Genomic DNA, 18,856 nt, shown 5'->3' with positions numbered 1-18,856 from the left:
GTGACAGGGGGTGTCCCTGGGGGCATGGGGGGGCACCTCTGGGCTCATTCTGAGCCCACAGGTCCCTTAACGCCTGCCCTGACCTAGGCGTTAAAATCCGGCGCAAATGCGGGTTTTTTAGACCTGCCCACTCCCGGCGTCATTTTTGCCCGGGAGTATAAATACGACGCATATGCATCGGAGTCATTTTTTCAGACGGGAACGCCTACCTTGCATATCATTAACGCAAGGAAGGTGTTCACGCCAAAAAATGACGCTAACTCCATGAACTTTGGCACATATTACATAAGTCATGATGTGGTCAGTGACATCACTGATGACATTTGCTGTATGGATGATTGTTTGGGTGTATGGATTATTCAATGGGTGAATATATGACTGTGAGATTAAATGTAGAGGTCAGTGAATGGATGCATCACTGGCTGTATGAGAGAGTGATTGGGTGTTCCAGTGGTGAGTTCCAGCATGAATGAGTGGGTGTGTGACTGGTTGTATGGGTGAGTTTGTGGATGTGTTAGTGGCTATAATGGTGCTTAATTGGGTGACTCAGTTACTGCATGTGTGACTAACTGGTGTATAAGTAAATTCATAGATATGTAACAGGCAGTATCAGTCACTGTATCTTAAAGTAAGTGGATGTGTGAGTAGTTTTCTGAAAGTGAGTTGGTGCAATGGCAGACTAGCTGAATGACTGGGTCCATGACTGGCTGTATAGGTGAATCACTGGGTGCATAAGTGGCTGTATAGGTGAGTGACCAGCTGCATAAGTGCTTATATGGGTGATTCACTGTATTTATGAGTGACTCTGTGGGTGACTCAGTGCCTCTGTAAATGCCTGTAAAGACGGATCAGTGCATTCATGACTGGCTGTAATTGCACGGTGAGTGAATGGATGCATATATGGCTGTATGTGTGAGTCAATGTGTACATAGTTGGTTCTATTAGTGAGTGGTTGGGTGCATGAGTAACTATGGATAATTTACAGGTTGCATAAGTGGATGTATGGATAAGTGAATGGGTGTGTCAGAGACTATATGGCTGACATAATAGGTATATGAATGTGTGTGTAGGTGATTGAATGGGAACCTGAGGAAGGGTAATGGTGAATAATGTGATACATAGATGGGTGTGTAACTGAGTTAATGGGGGCATGAGTTCCTCTACGCATAAATAATAGTATTCAAAACTGCCTGGATGGGTGAATGAATGGATGCATAAATAACTGTGCGACTGAGCGAATGGGTGTATGAATGGCTCAATGGTTGAGTGAATAGGTGCATGAGGGGCTCATTGAGTGAGTAAATGTGTGTATGAGTAGTTGTAGTGGTGAGTTACTCTGTGCGTAACTATACTTATATTTAAACTATTAATGAAGCAATATTTACTGGGTGAATGGGTGAGTGTCTAGGTATGTGAGTGTTGACAAAGGTGACTGATTAGTTGTTCAAGTGGGAGCTTTGGAGAGTGTCTTCTTATGTAAATAGCTGTGTGGCTGGCTACATGAATATCTGTAGGGCTCAGTGACTGTGTATGAACTGCCTCTATCAGTCATTGTCTGTCTGTAATAGTGAATGGATAGGTGATTTATTGAGTACATGACTACCTCTATTGGTGACTGACTGCATATCTGAATAGCTGTATGGGAGAGGGAGTAGGTGTCTTAATATATAAATAGATAAATATCTGGGTATATTAGTGTCTGAATAGGTTAGTATCTGAATATTTCACAACCTGTGACTGGTTGTATAGATGATTATCTGGGTGAATTTGTGACTCTAAGGGAGAGCAAATAGATGTGTGAGTGGATGTATGGGTGAGTGATTGGCTGTAAAACTACCTCTATGAATAAGTGACTGCATATGCCACTGGTATAGATTACTGACTGGATGCATAAGAATAATACAATATGTGTTATTAAAGCAACATGTATTTACTTATCAGTGCTAAAAAAATCCATTCAAGGTGTATTAAAATAAAAACAAGACAAAAATAGTTCAATTTTTTTACAATAAATATACATATTAAAAGTTGCTAACCTGCAATATAAAATATATTATTATTAACAAAAAAAGAAACATCTTATTATCTTTGATACAGCAATTGCATACTATATATAGACAGATTATGATCCCTTGTCCAATATTCTCAGCTGCTACCCTCCTATTATGTAATGGAAGTGTTTATAGCTGCTCATCACTGAACAGTGGGGGGAAAACAGTCATATGAACATGAAAAACCCTCAAAGCACATAGTATGTTGCATAACAATTCTAAATCTCTACAATTTCTAAGTACAATTTATTATACTACAATTGCTGTAGTAAGAAACATACAGATTTTACAATAATATTGGTAATTTGTCTACGTGGTACAAAAGTGTTTTTTCATAAAAGCAATATTAAAAACTTTTATTTTCCAATAGCTGTTCCTGACATCATCCCTGATGGGCAGAACAACATCTTTAGGAATGATAACTAATGAACACACAAGGCTGTGTACTTGTTATTTTACTGAAAACTGTTAGACTATATTTTAAGCAGATAACAGTTTATAAAATGTTTTTGAAGACATCACCCTTTGTAGGCTAAATAATGTCTGAAGTTGTAAGAATCCACATACAAAGAAGATTATATTTAATACAATCGTACTCATGTGCCTCAGAACTTTGGTTGAAGAAACAGTAAATAAGGAAGCTTGAATGGTAGTTTTTGTTTAAATTGCAGACTAGTATCGTTGCCTTCTGTCCATCCATTTTGAGTCTTCAAATATACAGTATAATGTCCAGAGGTGATGTTTATCCCTTTATGGAAGATGATAGCCAAAGTACAATACATTCTACCAGAAATAGAAATTTGGCCAGCTTTATAGTTGGTAATTTCGGTATCCAATTTTGTCCCATCAGCTCTGCATCATTGTAACATTGCTATAATATATTTATCAGTCCTCGGTATAACCAATGTAGAGAATACATATGAATTGCAATTTCAACACATCATATTTTGATCACTCCTTTTTAATAATTCTTCAAAAGACACAGTTTTGCAGTCTGGCAGAGTTAAGTACAGAAATCGCTTTGATTGAATTTCAGTAGCAGATGTGAATGAACAAGCTTCACACTCTTGATTCCATGTATAACTGAGTCCAAACATATCTTCAATATTCACATAAACTCCTGCGCATCCTATTGAGCATTCAGAGTAAATACAACAAAGCCACTATATTTGCCTATGACATCTCTAGTTCCTGAAGCACTTTGTATTACATTTGTGTTATGAGATAACTGTCTAAGGCAATTAAATAGTGCTGTACACAATGTGTTCCATGGCTTTTCCTAGATTGCATTTACAACATGTGGGAGATCAAACAGAGCATTCAAAACAACATTAGCATAGCAGTTAACACCAGTAGTGTTATCAAACTGGTAACCAACCATGTCTCCATCTTTTTCCACTTTCTGTTTCTTAACACCTTCTTCTTTAGCTGTGCTATCAGACGGTTGTATAATCTGTTTTGCTTTTCTTCTCAATTTCCGCCTAGGACATAATACTTTTTTCTCATAAACAGGTTATTGTCCTAAATAAGGAGCTTATTTAGTTCTTAGTCTGTTATACTCTCTGACACAATTTGCATCTGCACTAACCTTGTTCTCATCAAAATCAACCAGAATCAAACCAGGTACTGTCCAAACTTTTGACAGCACTACATATTACATTTCCTCTTTAAAAACTGTACTTCCAATATTTATGAATGCAACATAAGCACTTTTCCTTGAGACTTGTGGATTGTTACAGTATATGCTAGACAAACTGGAAACTGTTTGCGTCTTACATATAAATCTTTAGAAAGCAAAAACCATCCAACACATCGTCCAATTTGTTTCACACCATCAACCTGATCAAACTTTATAGCAAAGAACCTGATCATGATTAGGAAAATGAACATTACCCCTGGCACCATTTAGTAATCCTTCTTGCACATTTAAGTTATGTCTTAAAACTACTTTCCTAAAGAGTCTAATTTATATTGTTATTTGGCACTCAGAACTACAGTTACACCTTGATGTTTCATCTTGTCAATTGCCTTAATCTCCAAAATCTGTTCATTTTCAAGTTTCAGTAATTCCAAATTCAATGTAGCACACTCTTGAATAGTAGGCATCAACAACACTATCTGTTTGCTCTCTTTATAAGTGTTATACATTAGTTCTGATGCATTCTTATAAGATGATAACAGCTTTTTAATAAGTCAAATTTCCAACATAAATGTTGCCTCTTTTTTCAGAACTCCTACTCTAATGTCCTTCAGAATATTTCCATAATCCATATCAGATGCCTAACGTAAATTTTTGACAAGTTCTTTATATTGAAATTACTGCCAAATGTTTACATTGCCAATGCTTCCCAATGAATTTCGAGTCTCTTCATGTGAAAGAGTTATGAAAACAGGCTTTCCTTTTACTGGAGAAAGTTATAATAGGTCTCCAAAAACAATCAAATGCTTTCCTCCAAACAAGACATTATTTTCCGTTTTTAAAATCTCCTGCATTAGAAAGTGGACAAATGCAAGCATTAGATTTGAAAACTTTGAACTTTAATTATAAAGCTTTTTCCACTGCCAGCTTGACCACTAATATATAATAGTATTGGCTTGAAAGATGAGCAATTACATTCATTCTTGTCATGTTGTAATGTTCTATTTTACTTTTACTTCAATATAAATGTAATTTTGCTTATTGTTCAGTTGCTTAACTAACTGTTCCACATCTACCAATTCTTGCCTAGCTTGTTCCATTGCAGTTTTCACTTTATTCATAGCTATTGCAGCTGCATTTGCAATCATAGGTTTTCCAAGATGATCCTTACTTGAAGGTGCTGAGCTTTGGCTGCTTTGAGAGCTATCATAAGCTACCTCAGCTGCAATCATTTCTTCATGTTGGATCTCATTGTTTAGCATTTTTATGTAGTTATTAAACATAGGACATTAAATACTATCTTTGACAGCATTAAAAGCATCTTCGTAGCAATTGTAATCCCCAATTAATTCTAATTCACTACAGTTTGGAGATATTTGGAGGAACTGTTGAAAAAAGCTCCATAAATTGAAGAGGTGCGTTGTGGGAGTTGTACTCCTAGACTCCAAGAGGCAAACCAGAACCTCTGAACCCTTGGCTGGTGCTGTGGACCACTTTTCTGTACCAAAAAACACTTCTGAACTTAAGTGTAACAGTGTTACATCATGAGTGGCCTGCACTCTGGACTTTGTCCCTATCCAGTGTGACATTTTTGAGCGCTATTTGCATCTAATCTTTAAAAAGTCATATCTTTCGTTCCCTCCTTTGGATGTTTGTCTTTTTGGTGTAATTTTAAAGATAAAATTATACTCTATTTTTATAAATTGGTGTTGGATTTGTATTGTATTTTGTGTTTTACTTATTTACTGTTTTGTGATTTTTAAATGCTTTTCACACCTGTCTTCTGAGTTAAGCCTTGTCGCTCGTTGCCAAGGGTTGAGCTGGGTTTAATTTATTGAAACCTAACTAGACTTAAATTGGGGTTGGTGGCCTATTGCTAAGTGTAGGTACTTACCTGCCCTTGCCAATAATCCACTTTCCAACAGTTACTATAAGGTCCTTTCCATAATAATTTTTTCTTGGTATATAGTCATATTTGGCTGTTGAAATTGTACTAATTAGGTCCAACAATACCCACACAATCCTACTGCATTATGTCACATATTTTAAATTTTCTTCCAACATAATTTACTTAGCCCTGCCATACAATTTCAACCTCATCTGCTAAACAATTCCAGTACCTTCACTGTACCTCTTATACCTTACAAATCTCCTATTCCAAATATTAACTGTATAATACAAAAATAAACGTATAATGCTTCACAAGCTTTTCTACTTAAAAATTTAATTTAAACTTTCAAAAAATCTCCCAGAAAGTCTACTGCCATATTATAAATATTTTGTATTAACTATTATAAATCTCTGTTAGTACACCTTACTTATAATAGTTTGTTACATATAATGTACAGGTTTTTAAAACTTTTATTAAAGGACACAACTTCTTTCTAAAATAATACTGCAATTTACATACCTGTAAATTTCTTTTGATGATAGATAAATCACATTTACAATGTCACTCCACTTTTTTTAGCCTAATAAAAACCAAGACTAAGAATTGTAGACCACTCTCACTCCAAGGCACCAGTAATGGCAGCCTATTCACCTTTGCTCTCTTTGATACTGTCATGGTTATTAAATCACAAGCTCCGTGTCATCTTTTATTCATGTTACACTACTATTCAATGGTTTCTTTTTGTTAACGCTAATTTGTACTCCTTGTCAGAAGCCCAAATTCCTACTGTGTGCTTCAGGTTTTACGATTCCTTTGCATCCCCCCTCACGCGGACCCCCGTGTAACTTCACAACAGAGTCTTGAATGCAGTCGGGGATAAAAAAACATATTTCCCATTATTTTATTCAACATTTTTCACTACATTATAAAATACACATGATTTTTATCTAGGAAAACAGTTTCTTTGAAAACCTACTCCACTAGAGTCTCTAGTTTACTGCTAAATATTTGTCTCCTTTAACCCCTTTCGCTGCCAGGCCTTTTCCCCTCCTGTGCCGAGCCTTTTTTTGGCTATTTGGGGCAGTTCGCGCTTAGGCCCTCATAACTTTTTCTCCACATAAGCTACCCATGCTAAATTTACGTCCTTTCTTTCCAACATCCTAGGGATTCTAGAGGTACCCAGACTTTGTGGGTTCCCCTGAAGAAGACCAAGAAATTAGCCAAAATACAGCGAAAATTTAGTTTTTTAAAAAACAAATGGGAAAAAAGGGCTGCAGAAGAAGACTTGTGGTTTTTTCCCTGAGAATGGCATCAACAAAGGGTTTGCGGAGCTAAAATCACCCTCTTCCCAGCTTTCAGGAACAGGCAGACTTGAATCACAAAACCCACTTTTTCAGCTCAATTTTGTCATTTTACTGGGACATACCCCATTTTTACTATTTGTTGTGCTTTCAGCCTCCTTCCAGTTAGTGACAGAAATGGGTGTGAAACCAATGCTGGATCCCAGAACGCTAAACAGTTCTGAAACATAGACAAAATTCTGAATTCAGCAAGGGGTCATTTGGGTAGATCCTACAAGGGTTTCTTACAGAAAATACCAGCTGAAATAAAAAAATATTGAAATTGAGGTGAAAAAAACAGCCATTTTTCTCCATGTTTTACTCTGTAACGTTTTCCTGCAATGTCATATTTTCAAAAGCAATATACTGTTACGTCTGCTGGACTCTTCTGGTTGCGGGGACATATAGGGCTTGTAGGTTCATCAGGAACTCTAGGTACCCAGAGCCAATAAAGGAGCTGCACCTTGCAACAGGTTTTAATTATCTACTGGGCACACAGCAATTAATTTGGTGAAATATAAAAAGTGAGAAATAGGTATCAAGAAAACATTTGTATTTCCAAAATGGGCACAAGATAAGGTGTTGAGAAGCAGTGGTTATTTGCACATCTCTGAATGCCTGGGTGCCCATACTAACATGTGAATTACAGGGCATTTCTCAAATAGATGTCTTTTTTACACACTGACTTACATTTGGAAGGAAAAAATGTAGAGAAAGACAAGGGGCAATAACACTTGTTTTGCTATTATGTGTTCCCCCAAGTCTCCCGATACAAATGGTACCTGATTTGCGTTGGTAGGCCTAATGCTCGCAACAGGAAATGCAACATGGACATATCACATTTTTACATTGAAATCTGATGTGTTTCTTGCAAAGTACCTAGCTATAGATTTTGGCCTCTAGCTCATCCGGCACCTAGGGAAACCTACCAAACCTGTGCATTTTTGAAAACTAGACACTTAGGGGAATCCATGATGGGGTGACTTATGGGGCTCTCACCAGGTTCTGTCACCCAGAATCCTTTGTAAACCCCACAATTTGGCCAAAAAACACTTTTTCCTCAGATTTCGGTGACAGAAAGTTCTGGAATCTCAGAGGAGTCACAAATTTCCTTCCACCCAGCGTTCCCCCAAGTCTCCCAATAAAAATGGTACCTCACTTGTGTGGGTAGGCCTAGCGCCCGCGACAGGATATGCCCCAAAACACAACATGGACACATCACATTTTCCCAAAGAAAACAGACCAGTTTTTTGCAAAGTGCCTAGCTGTGGATTTTGGCCTCTAGCTCAGTCGGCACCTAGGGAAAACTACCAAACCTGCGCATTTTTAAAACCTAGCCACCTAGAGGAATCCAAGATGGGATGAGTTGTGGGGCTCTCAACAGGTTCTGTTACCCAGAATCCTTTGCAAACCTCAGAATTTGGCCCAAAAAACACTTTTTCCTCACATTTCGGTGACAGAAAGTTCTGGAATCTGAGAGGAGCCACAAATTTCCTTCCACATAGCGTTCCCCCAAGTCTCCTGATAAAAATGGTCCCGCTCTTGTGTGGGTAGGCCTAGCGCCTGCGACAGGATATGCCCCAAAACACACATGGAAACATCACATTTTCCCAAAGAACACAGACCTGTTTTTTGCAAAGTGCCTATCTGTGGATTTTGGCCTCTAGTTCAGCCGGTACTTAGGGAAACCTACCAAACCTGCACAGTTTTGAAAACTAGACACCTACGGGAATCCAAGATGGGGTGACTTGTGGGATTCTCACCAAGTTCTGTTACACAGACCTCAAAATATGGCCAAAAAAGAACTTTTTCCTCACATTTGAAAAAAAAACGTTCCCTGGTCTCTGGTGGGCTTTCTGCCCCCCTTGGGGGCAGATGGGCCTACCAATAATAGGCCTTTTCTGCCCCCACGGAGGGCAGAAGATCCTTGAAAAAATATGCCCCTCTGGGGAGCGACCCTTGCCCAAGGGGTCACTCCCCTTATGACAATTTCATAACAAAATATTATCCCTGGTGTCTAGTGGGCATTTTAGCAGCCGGATCGCTTCACAATCCAGCTGCTAAAATGCTCTGAGAGACTTCAAATGGAAGGAAACTCCGCCTGGAGGGAGCCGCCATATGGCCGCTCCGCGGTCGAAAGACCGCGGAGGCCATTCTGGCTTTCCCGCTGGGCTGGCGGGCGACCGCCAGAAGGCCGCCCACCAGCCCAGCGGGAAACCCCTCCCCACGAGGAAGCCGGCTCCGAATGGAGCCGGCGGAGTGGAGGATGTGCGACGGGTGCAGTGGCACCCGTCGCGAATTCCAGTGTCTGCAAAGCAGACACTGGAATTCAAAGTGGGGCCCTCTTACGGGGGCCCCACGACACCCCACACCGCCATCCTGTTCCTGGCGGTCGGAACTGCCAGGAACAGGATGGCGGTGAGGGGGGTCGGAACCCCCCATGGCGGCGCAGCAAGCTGCGCCGCCATGGGGGATTCCCAGGGCAGCGGAACACCGGCGTTTTCCTGGTCTGACCGCGGCCAAACCGCCGCGGTCAGAATGCCCTGCAGGGCACCGCCAGCCTGTTGGCGGTGCTCCCGCATCCCCGGCCCCGGCGGTCCTTGACCGCCGGGGTCGGAATGACCCCCTGAATGTTCACAGGTGCCATACCAAACTCTTCTAGACCACTGTACTGCACCAGGAGTTCAAAAGTTCACTACATTTATTGATAGCAGCAGTCTAGCTTTAATGGATTCTGCAGCAGGTGCGGTTTGCAATTACTCAATACAACCATGTGAAGAAAAAAAAGTTTCTGGTGATAAAAAACTAAGAACCAATCACAAATTCACTCCCTTCTATGTGTTAGTCACAACCTACTTTAATTGAGAACTCTTTTTACAACAACCAATCAAATACATGCATTTTTTAAATGTGTGAGTCCCTCCATTTTAACCAACTCACATTCTCAATCCTCTTTCATTCAGCTGCACCTTTCTCCTGTGTGCAACAATAACTTTCCTTGAAAATGTTCAGAGTCTGTATTGTACGTCACAGCTATGTTTTTTGGGCTAGTGAGTATGCAAGAAAAAGTGGCATTAACAGGGACCTGGCTTTTTCTACTGTAAATATTTCTTGGGATGGCCAGAGAGGATTGAGGTGGCAGCAATTGCTTCCATTGGTTGAAAGCATTAGAGGTACCCAGCCTCCTCACCTCATCATTGTGCACTGTGGTGGTAAAGACCTGGGGCCAGATGTAGGAAACAGTTTGCGACTCGCAAACTGCAAAAATTGCCGTTTGCAAGTCGCAAACCGGAGTTTCCTATGCAGAAATGCATTTTGCGAGTCGGAACCGACTCGCAAAATGCATTTCCGACTCGCAAATAGGAAGGGGTGTTCCCTTCCTATTTGCGAGTCTGAGTGGTATGCAATACCATTTGCGACCGCGTACGCGGTCGCAAATCGTATCGCAGTTACCATCCACTTCAAGTGGATGGTAACCCACTCGCAAATTGGAAGGGGTCCCCATGGGACCCCTTCCACTTTGAGAATGGACCCAAAAATATTTTTTCAGGGCAGGGAGTGGTCCCAGGGACCACTCCCTGCCCTGAAAAAATACTGAAACTAAAGGTTTCGGTTTTTTTTTTAAGTGCAGCTCGTTTTCCTTTAAGGAAAATGGGCTACACTTAAAAAAAAAAACTGCTTTATTGAAAGCAGTCACGAACATGGAGGTCTGCTGACTACAGCAGGCCTCCATGTTTGCGAGTGCCTATACTCGCTATGGGGCCGCAATTTGCGACCCACCTCATGAATATTCATGAGGTGGGTGATTGCGACCCCATAGCGAGTCGCAGTCGGTGTCTGAGACACCGTACTACATTGCAAATTGCGACTTGCAATTTGCGAGTCGGATGGACTCGCAAATTGCAAGTCGCAATTTGCAATATTGCTACATCTGGCCCTTAGTCACACTGACTGGAATGGGACTGGAAATACTAATGAAGGGTAGCTTTTTCCAATAAATGCACATTTTCCCTCACACTGCCATTTGTTCTCTAATATATGCAAGAGGCAAAAATTGAAGTGGTCAACTAAGTTCTGTCCACAAATGGAGAAAGCCAGGAAACATGTTAATAAAACTGTTTCAGCATTTCTTAGAGACCATAACATGGGTTCAGTCTACAATAATAACCCCCACTTTGACATGAATTACATATACAGACGGGATGGAGTGCACTTCACAGATGAGGGCAACAGGGTATCTCTAAGTAACTTAAAACTCTGCATTCACTCATCTATGCTCTAAATATATACAATCCACAAACACAAAGGCTCTTCTTAGAGTCACCCTACATACCAATCACTGTTTAAATTTAAAAGAAAGTATAATTTATTGTTTTAACAAAAAATGTGACTTATTGTATAATTTTATTTATTGTCCATATATAGCAGTATATTTTGCAATACATCACAGGAATTAAAATTGCCTACTATTACTCAATGGATTTATGAGTGAGTGAAATGCTCTTTAAGTATGTGTGTCAGTGGGTGCATAAGTGCCTCAATGTGTCTCTCAGCGAGTATGTCAGTATCTGAGTAAATCTGTCAATGGGTGTGTGAGTGTCTGTATGGGTCTGTGAGTGGGATCATGCGTGTATGAGCGTTTTTGAAGATCGGTGTAGGAGGTTCTGATTGGTTTTATCAGTGGGAGGAATACTGTTTCACTACATTTTTGAGTAGGTACATAAGTGCCCCAATTTGTCTCTCAATGGGTTAGTCACTATCTAATTGAGCCTGTGAGTGTGTGTGTGTGAGCTTCTGTGTGGGTCTGTAAGTGGGTTCATCAGCCTGTGAGTGGTTCTGTGAGTGGGTGCATGAGGTTCTGATTGGGTTTATGAATGTGTGAAAAAGTCTCTCAGGATGTCTGTGACTAAGCGTGACAGTGTGTGCAGCATTTTCTGATGAAATATATATTTTTGATTACATGTGTGAGTGGGTGCGTAAGTGTCTCAATTTGTCTTTCAGTGGGTACATTACTATCTGAGTTGGTCTGTGAGTAGGTGTCTAAGTGTCTATATTGGTCTATGAGTGTGTGCCATAGCTTCTGAGTGGATCTGTGAGTGGGTGCATGAGGCTATGAGTTGGTTTATGAGTGACTTACTGTGACAGTGTGTGCAAAATTATCTGTTGAAATAGATATTTATTTTTCTTTCATTAGCAGGATTCGTGACTCCGTTGAGATGTTACACGTGGGGCTGCACTGAGCGCTGCAACGAAGTCACAGATTGACAATCTCTAAACAAAATATGTTCTTACCTCTTGAAATTCATAATATATCCCTTACAATCCCCTACATCATCCCCATGGGCCAGAGTACCTCTACCCTGACCTCTTACACCTTTTTCACAAATAAAATCTATCCCCCAGGACCATTGCCAGTGGAGAAAATGGCGACCACAACTTTCTGAAGAGATTGCACCCAGCCAATCAAACTCCTCCATGTCGCTTGTGGATTTGTGGGGCTCTGCATTCTATCCACAACAGATCTCCACATATACAAATTTGTTTTCCCATTAATTTTTTCAAAGTTACTGCATGAAAATACACCCAAAAAATAGCACTCTTTCTGGACCAGGACCTACTTTCCTGCCCCCCTTTTGCGCACCCCCCCCCGGACGGATCTCCTGAAACTTTCCAGGCAGCAGCTGATGGGTATGGCAAATTTTTTGAGGAAGTTTAATGAAGGTTCGCCAAGTGGCCCCAAAGTCATAGGCAAGTAAAAAAAAAAAACTTTTTATATAGAAACTAGGTCCTAACTATAAGCAGTAGTTGTGATCGCATTTTGGTAATGCATATATATATATATATATATATATATATATATATATATATATATATATTCACTGAATAACACATGGGTTACAGTGACGTTATAGTTAGGTTCTGAATTTACTTGTACAAAACCATAGAAATTTTGCAGTTATAATTAGAGTTCTTTCAAATAACTATAACTCCGGACCTAAGGTAACTATAACTCGCGCCCTGGCCATGCACAGCTTTTTCTTCAAAAATGTGACTGATAATGTTTCATTTATAGTTTAAAGGACGTTATACAAGTTGTTATGATTGCTGAAATATCTGGGGTAATTAGCAATGCATGGCAAGGGCACAACTTATAGTTACCTTAGGGCAAAAGTTATAGTTACTTAAAAAAACCTCTAACTATAACTGCTGAATTTCCATGGTTTTGTACGCCTACGTTCAGAACCTAACTATAATGTCCCTGTAACCTCGTTTTTTTCAGTCAATTTCTAAGGTTGTTTGAATTATATTTCTGAACTGTAATGTCCCTATCACCTTTGTTTTTTAAAGTGAATTTCTACCTAGTTTTTCATTAAGTAATTTTCATTACTATACGTTAATCCAACCACCACCCCACATGGCCTTTTGTTGTGTACGGTGGTGCTTTGCCACAGGGCATGACCTATGGCCAATCCTTGCAGCCAACCCCTATAACTACTCAACCCCAATGCTCCGCACGGCCTTCGGCTGTGCGCAGCGAGGGTTGGCCACAGGGCATGGCCTACAGCCAGACCGTGTGGCCAACCTCTGATAATCACACAATCCACCACCACGCACTGCCTTCAGCCATGTGTGACAAGATAACCCCCATGATCACCCAACCCAGCACCATGCCCAGCCGAACAGTCTGTCTCTCTTCATGTGAGAATAGGTGTGAGAGGGTGTCTCTTTCTTGGTGTGAGAGTGGCTGTCTGGGTTTGAAAGTGGGTGCTTGAGGGTCTGAGTGGTATGTGAGTGGGTCCATAAGGGTCTGAGTGAGTCTGTGAGTGGCTGTGTCAGTGTCTGAGTTGGTCTGTGAGTAGGTGCTTGAGGGTCTGAGTGGGTCTGTGAGTGGGCGAGGGAGTGTCTGAGTGGGTCTGTGAGTGGGTACGTGAGGGTCTGAGTGGGTCTGTGAGTGGGTGTGTCAGTGTCTGAGTGGGTATTTGGGTTAATCAGTATCTGAGTGGGTCTGTGAGTGGGTGCATGAGAGTCTGAGTGGGTCTGTAACTGGGTGAGTGAGGGTCTGATTGGGTCTGTGAGTGAGTGTGTCAGTGTCAGAGTGGGTCTGTGAGTGGGTGTGTCAGTGTCTGAGTGGTCTGTGAGTGGGTGCATGAGGGTCTGAGGGGGTCTGTGAGTGGGTGTGCCAATGTCTGAGTGGGTCCATGAAAGGGTGCATCAGTTTCTGAGTGGGTCAATGAGTGGGTGCATGAGGGTCTAAGTGGGTTTGTGGGTGGGTACATGAGTGTCTGTGTGGGTCTGAAAGTGGGTGTGGGAGCCTATGAGTAGATCTGAGGGGGTGCATGAGTCTCAGAGAGCATGTATGAGTGAATTAATTAGTGTATGAATGAGTCTGTGATTTTTAAGTTTTTTTTTTGCTCATTCATGATTAATCTCAATTATTCTTGATTAACCACGAATATTGCGCCGGGTGAAGAAAAATCATTTTAAACCCCTAATTTGATTCTCAAACTCCCCTATATCACACTCCTGAGGTCAGGGTACCTCCACTCTGACCCATTATGCTACTTTTCATTTTGTTTTTCAGCCTCAGGGACCATGTCCTGAGACCCTAAAATGGTGGCTGCAACTTTCTGATCAGGTTGTGGCCAGCCAATTACAGAACCTCTATTTATGCGTGCATTTGTGAAAATTCACAAATATTCTCTAATTATTGGTGAGCTCACATATACAAATTTAGATTTTCTTTAATTTATCGTACACTACTGAACAGATTTACACCAAATAGCCAAAAGTGTAATCTACGTACAAACAGCTAGCTTTTACCAAATTTGGTGTAATTCCGCCCATCGGTTCGGGCTGTATTCGTGTTTAAAGGTCTTATGGGAATTTACATGGGAAACACAACTTTTTTGACCCCCCTTTTTTCTCAGCCCCCGCTTGACAGATTCCTCACAAAACTTTCTGTGTGGAACAAGAATCACAGGGGCACTTTGTTTTGGAAAATTTTGTGAAGAATCGTCAAACGGTGCCAAAGATATAGGCAAGTCAAAAAACTCCACTAGATAATATATATTAGAAAAAGGGGTGGTGGAAAACATGTGTTAATTCCCATAGGGATTTTGAGCACGCCTGCAGCCTGAACCGCTGGACAATAGGAGAGCAAATTACGCTGAAAAGTAGCTTTTGGTCCAGAATGCACACTTTTTGTTATTTGCTGTAAATCTATTCAGTAGTGTTTGAGATATTACAGGAAATCCAAATTTGTATATCTAGATATGCGAATACTTTGCAAATAGTCCCGATCTGGTGCAGAGAATTGATTGGCTGCCAACACTTTAACCAGGAAGTGTTGGCAATCGAATTTCAAGTAGCTTTAACTCGTGCCCTAAGGTAACTATAACTCGTGCCTTCAGCATGGACCACTAATTACCCCAGCTATTACAGCACTCATGGCATCTTTTATAACATCATTAATAATATCAATGTAACACTTGTTGTAAAATTATTCATTAAAATACTGTGCATGGTGGGGCGCAAGTTGTAGTTTCCTTGGGGCACAAGTTATAGTAACGTGAAATAACTATAACTAAAACTGGTGAATTTCTAAGGTTTTGCACGACTAAATTCAGAACCTAAATATAACATCCCTGTAACTTTTGGTTTTGTAAATGAATTTCTATGTTTTTTAAAATTCTATTTCCTAACTATAATGTCCATGTAACCTTTGGTTTCTCCAGTGATCATCTATGGGTTTTTTTTAATTCTATTTTCTAGCTATAACTTTCCAATAATCTTTGTTTTTTTCAGTGAGTTTCTATGTGTTTTTTTAATGTAAAGTAATTTTGTGGGTGGGGAAGACAGATGAAAACATTGCTTCTGCTAATACAGAGCTGCTATAAAAAGCAGCTCTCTGCTAGGAGGAGCAATGCCAGCTCCTGCAGGATGCGGGGAGTTGGCTAGGACCATGGGGGGCTTAAGGCTCCACCAGCGGTCCTGTCACTCTCTCTCTCTTCCTGCCCATGAAGGGATGGAAGAGAGCGACGCCTTGTTATTGCAATGGTCTCTCCATGCAATGGCTTAAAAGAGTAAGACGAGTAAGGTGTTTGGGACGAATGTTATACTTATGTCTGGATGCAGAGGAAAACAGAGTCACTTCTGGCCTAATGGTGACGGTCTTGTGGTCTTGTGCTATCACTTAGGGGATTGAAGGTTCAAATCCTAGTACCACTTCACAGTATGTTTGTTTATTAACTGGTGTTTTGACTGTTGAACCTTTCTAGTGATGGAACATGCACATTTCATTCCAATCACATGAGTGGGTTTGACTGTCATAGGTATGTCTAGACGCATTAAAGTAAGGAGTCACCTATGGCCTAAAGGTTACAGTCACAGACCCTCACACTGAAAGTTTAAGACTCTACTTCAAGTGAGCTCGTGATTGTTTCCTTTCTTTCATTTATTTTAAACTTCAAAAGTTTAAGGTTCATACTGAAAGGTGATCTTGCTCTTTCTCAGACCCACACAGACACTGACACACCTACTCTCACACTCAGGCAGACACTCTCACAGCCATTGTTACACCCAGATGCACCCTGCCACACCTATTCTCATGCCCAGAGAGACAGACTGCGGCCAACTCCTGATGTGCATGACCAAAGGCGTGGGGTTTGGTGGCAAGGGGGGTTGGCCATTGGATCTGACCACAGGCCAAGCCCTGCATAAACCCTGCTGCACAAGGCCAAAGGCCATGCACAGCAGGTGTGTGTTTGGGTGGTTATAGGGGTTGGCTGCATGGGCCTGGCTGCAGGTAAGACCCTGTGGCCAACTCCTGCTGCACATGTCCAAAGGCTGTGCGCAGCATGGGGTTGGGTTGTTCTAGAGGTTGGGTGCATGGCCTGGTCGCAGGCATGAGCTATAGTTAATTGAAATAGGTATAACTGGTGAATTTCTAATGTTTTGTATGAGTAAATTCAGACCCTAACTACAACGCCCCTGTAACCTTATATTTATATATATTTATTGTCAATAAACATTTCATGACTTCAGTTGGCTTGAATGGACAGTTTCATTGACAGTATGTCACTAAATTATTTCAGAGTATATAAAAGTGTTTGTTTATGCTTTAATTTACATATTTGGTTTGTACTGTATTGAGGATGCATGCTAGCATGTATGTGGGTTTATGATGTTTTTACTGGGATTACCATTGCATATTCTACTTTTACAAGAACAGATGGTATGGATTTTCATCTGTCTACATTTTTCTTATGTTTGTAAGGTGTCTAGACTGTTTTTAACACATTTCATGTTCTATAGGGTATATTGGGATTGTTGCATGGTTGTTTATACATTTTGTATAGTGTTTCAAATTTTTGATAGATGTTTTTATATTTTTGGATTCATTTTTGGTATTACTGGATTGTTTGAAAGCAATCTTATAATGAATGTTCCATAATAAATTGTAAGTCAGTTTATATTTATTTATTTATTTTATTTGTAGTATAGCTTATGTGTTCTGAAATGATTGGTTTAGTACATTTGGTATGCTTAAAACTACTTAAAATCTTGATGTTTTATAATGTTTGTTCTATGATGTATATATTGTATTGTTTATTCTATATGTTATACAATTACTTATTTGTTCTTAGTTGGATGTGATAACTGATTTTAATTAATTGTGTTTGGGTAAACATGCTACAATTGCATTTTCAAGTACATTGTTTATATTTTATAAATCTATTTTGTTCATGTGAGTTTTTTAATAAGTTCAATTATTTAATGGGAGTTTAATTTTGGTGTCACTTTAATTCAGCTTTTTTCACTGATGTTTTTTAGAGTCACAATTGATTCATAGTAGTCCATAAATTGAATGTTCTCAAACATAAAAACATTTTTGGATAGCATGGTATGCTTTTGTTTTGTTGCCTTAGATATTGTACAACTGTTGGATGTGACCCTTTCTGCAGAGTCATCCCCAAACATTTTGCTTCACCATCCTGCTTTCTGAACTCGTTTCTGTTGGCTTTTAGTTTTCTGCACTCTTAACTACTGCTAAACAGTGCTTAGATTGCTTTTACTCTCTCCTTTATACATAGTAAAAGTGGCTTACACCCAATGGGCCCATTTAAATTACTCACAATTCCATAGTAAAGTGGTACTACATGCTCCCAGGGCATGCAAATTAAATGCTATTTGTGGTCCTGCAGCACTGATTATGCCACCAACATAAGAAGCCCTTTAAACATGTATCAGGCCTGCTATTGCAACCTGTGTGTTCAGTTAAAACTGACATTTCTACCTTGTAATACAAAACCTTTTGCTGGGCTTAACCCTTCTCTACAAAGTTGGACTTGTACTTTTCAGTTTTACATGTCCTGGTGGTGGAGAACTCTTGAATTTGTTTGTCTTCACTGCAAGGCATACCTCTACCATATGATAACATTGGGTTTCCTTAATACATTTAATAAGTGATAACTTTCAATTGGGAGCAGGTGAGAAGTTTGAGTTTGGTGTCTAAAAATGTAATTTAAATCCCTGCTGAATGGTAAAGTCGCATCTTAAGTATCAATTCTGGAAATGTCACTTTTAGAAAGTCCTAACCATTTGATGCATGCAGTCTGTCCCCGACTCACATGCTTAGTTATCATTGGCATGTGGTCTATGTGGATTGCTACCAGGCAATAAGACATAGGGAAGATAGGTGTTGGCAGGATAGGCTTGACAAATGGGGAGGAGCTGTCAATTACCATACTTGCACATCATAAAAGTCCTGCCTGCACATGCTCACAAAGGGTTTGTCCCTAGTCTTATGTGTCCTCAGACAAGCTGGGGCCACGACAGGGAGTAAGAGAATGCCTGACATCTCATGGGGTGGAAACCCACAGAACCTTCTCCTACTTCAAAGTAGGCAGCAGATATAAATATTGGACTCTCAGAC

This window comes from Pleurodeles waltl, chromosome 10 (genome assembly GCF_031143425.1).
Source record: "Pleurodeles waltl isolate 20211129_DDA chromosome 10, aPleWal1.hap1.20221129, whole genome shotgun sequence".
NCBI classification, from domain to species: domain Eukaryota; kingdom Metazoa; phylum Chordata; class Amphibia; order Caudata; family Salamandridae; genus Pleurodeles; species Pleurodeles waltl.
This window is presented reverse-complemented; position numbering follows the sequence as displayed.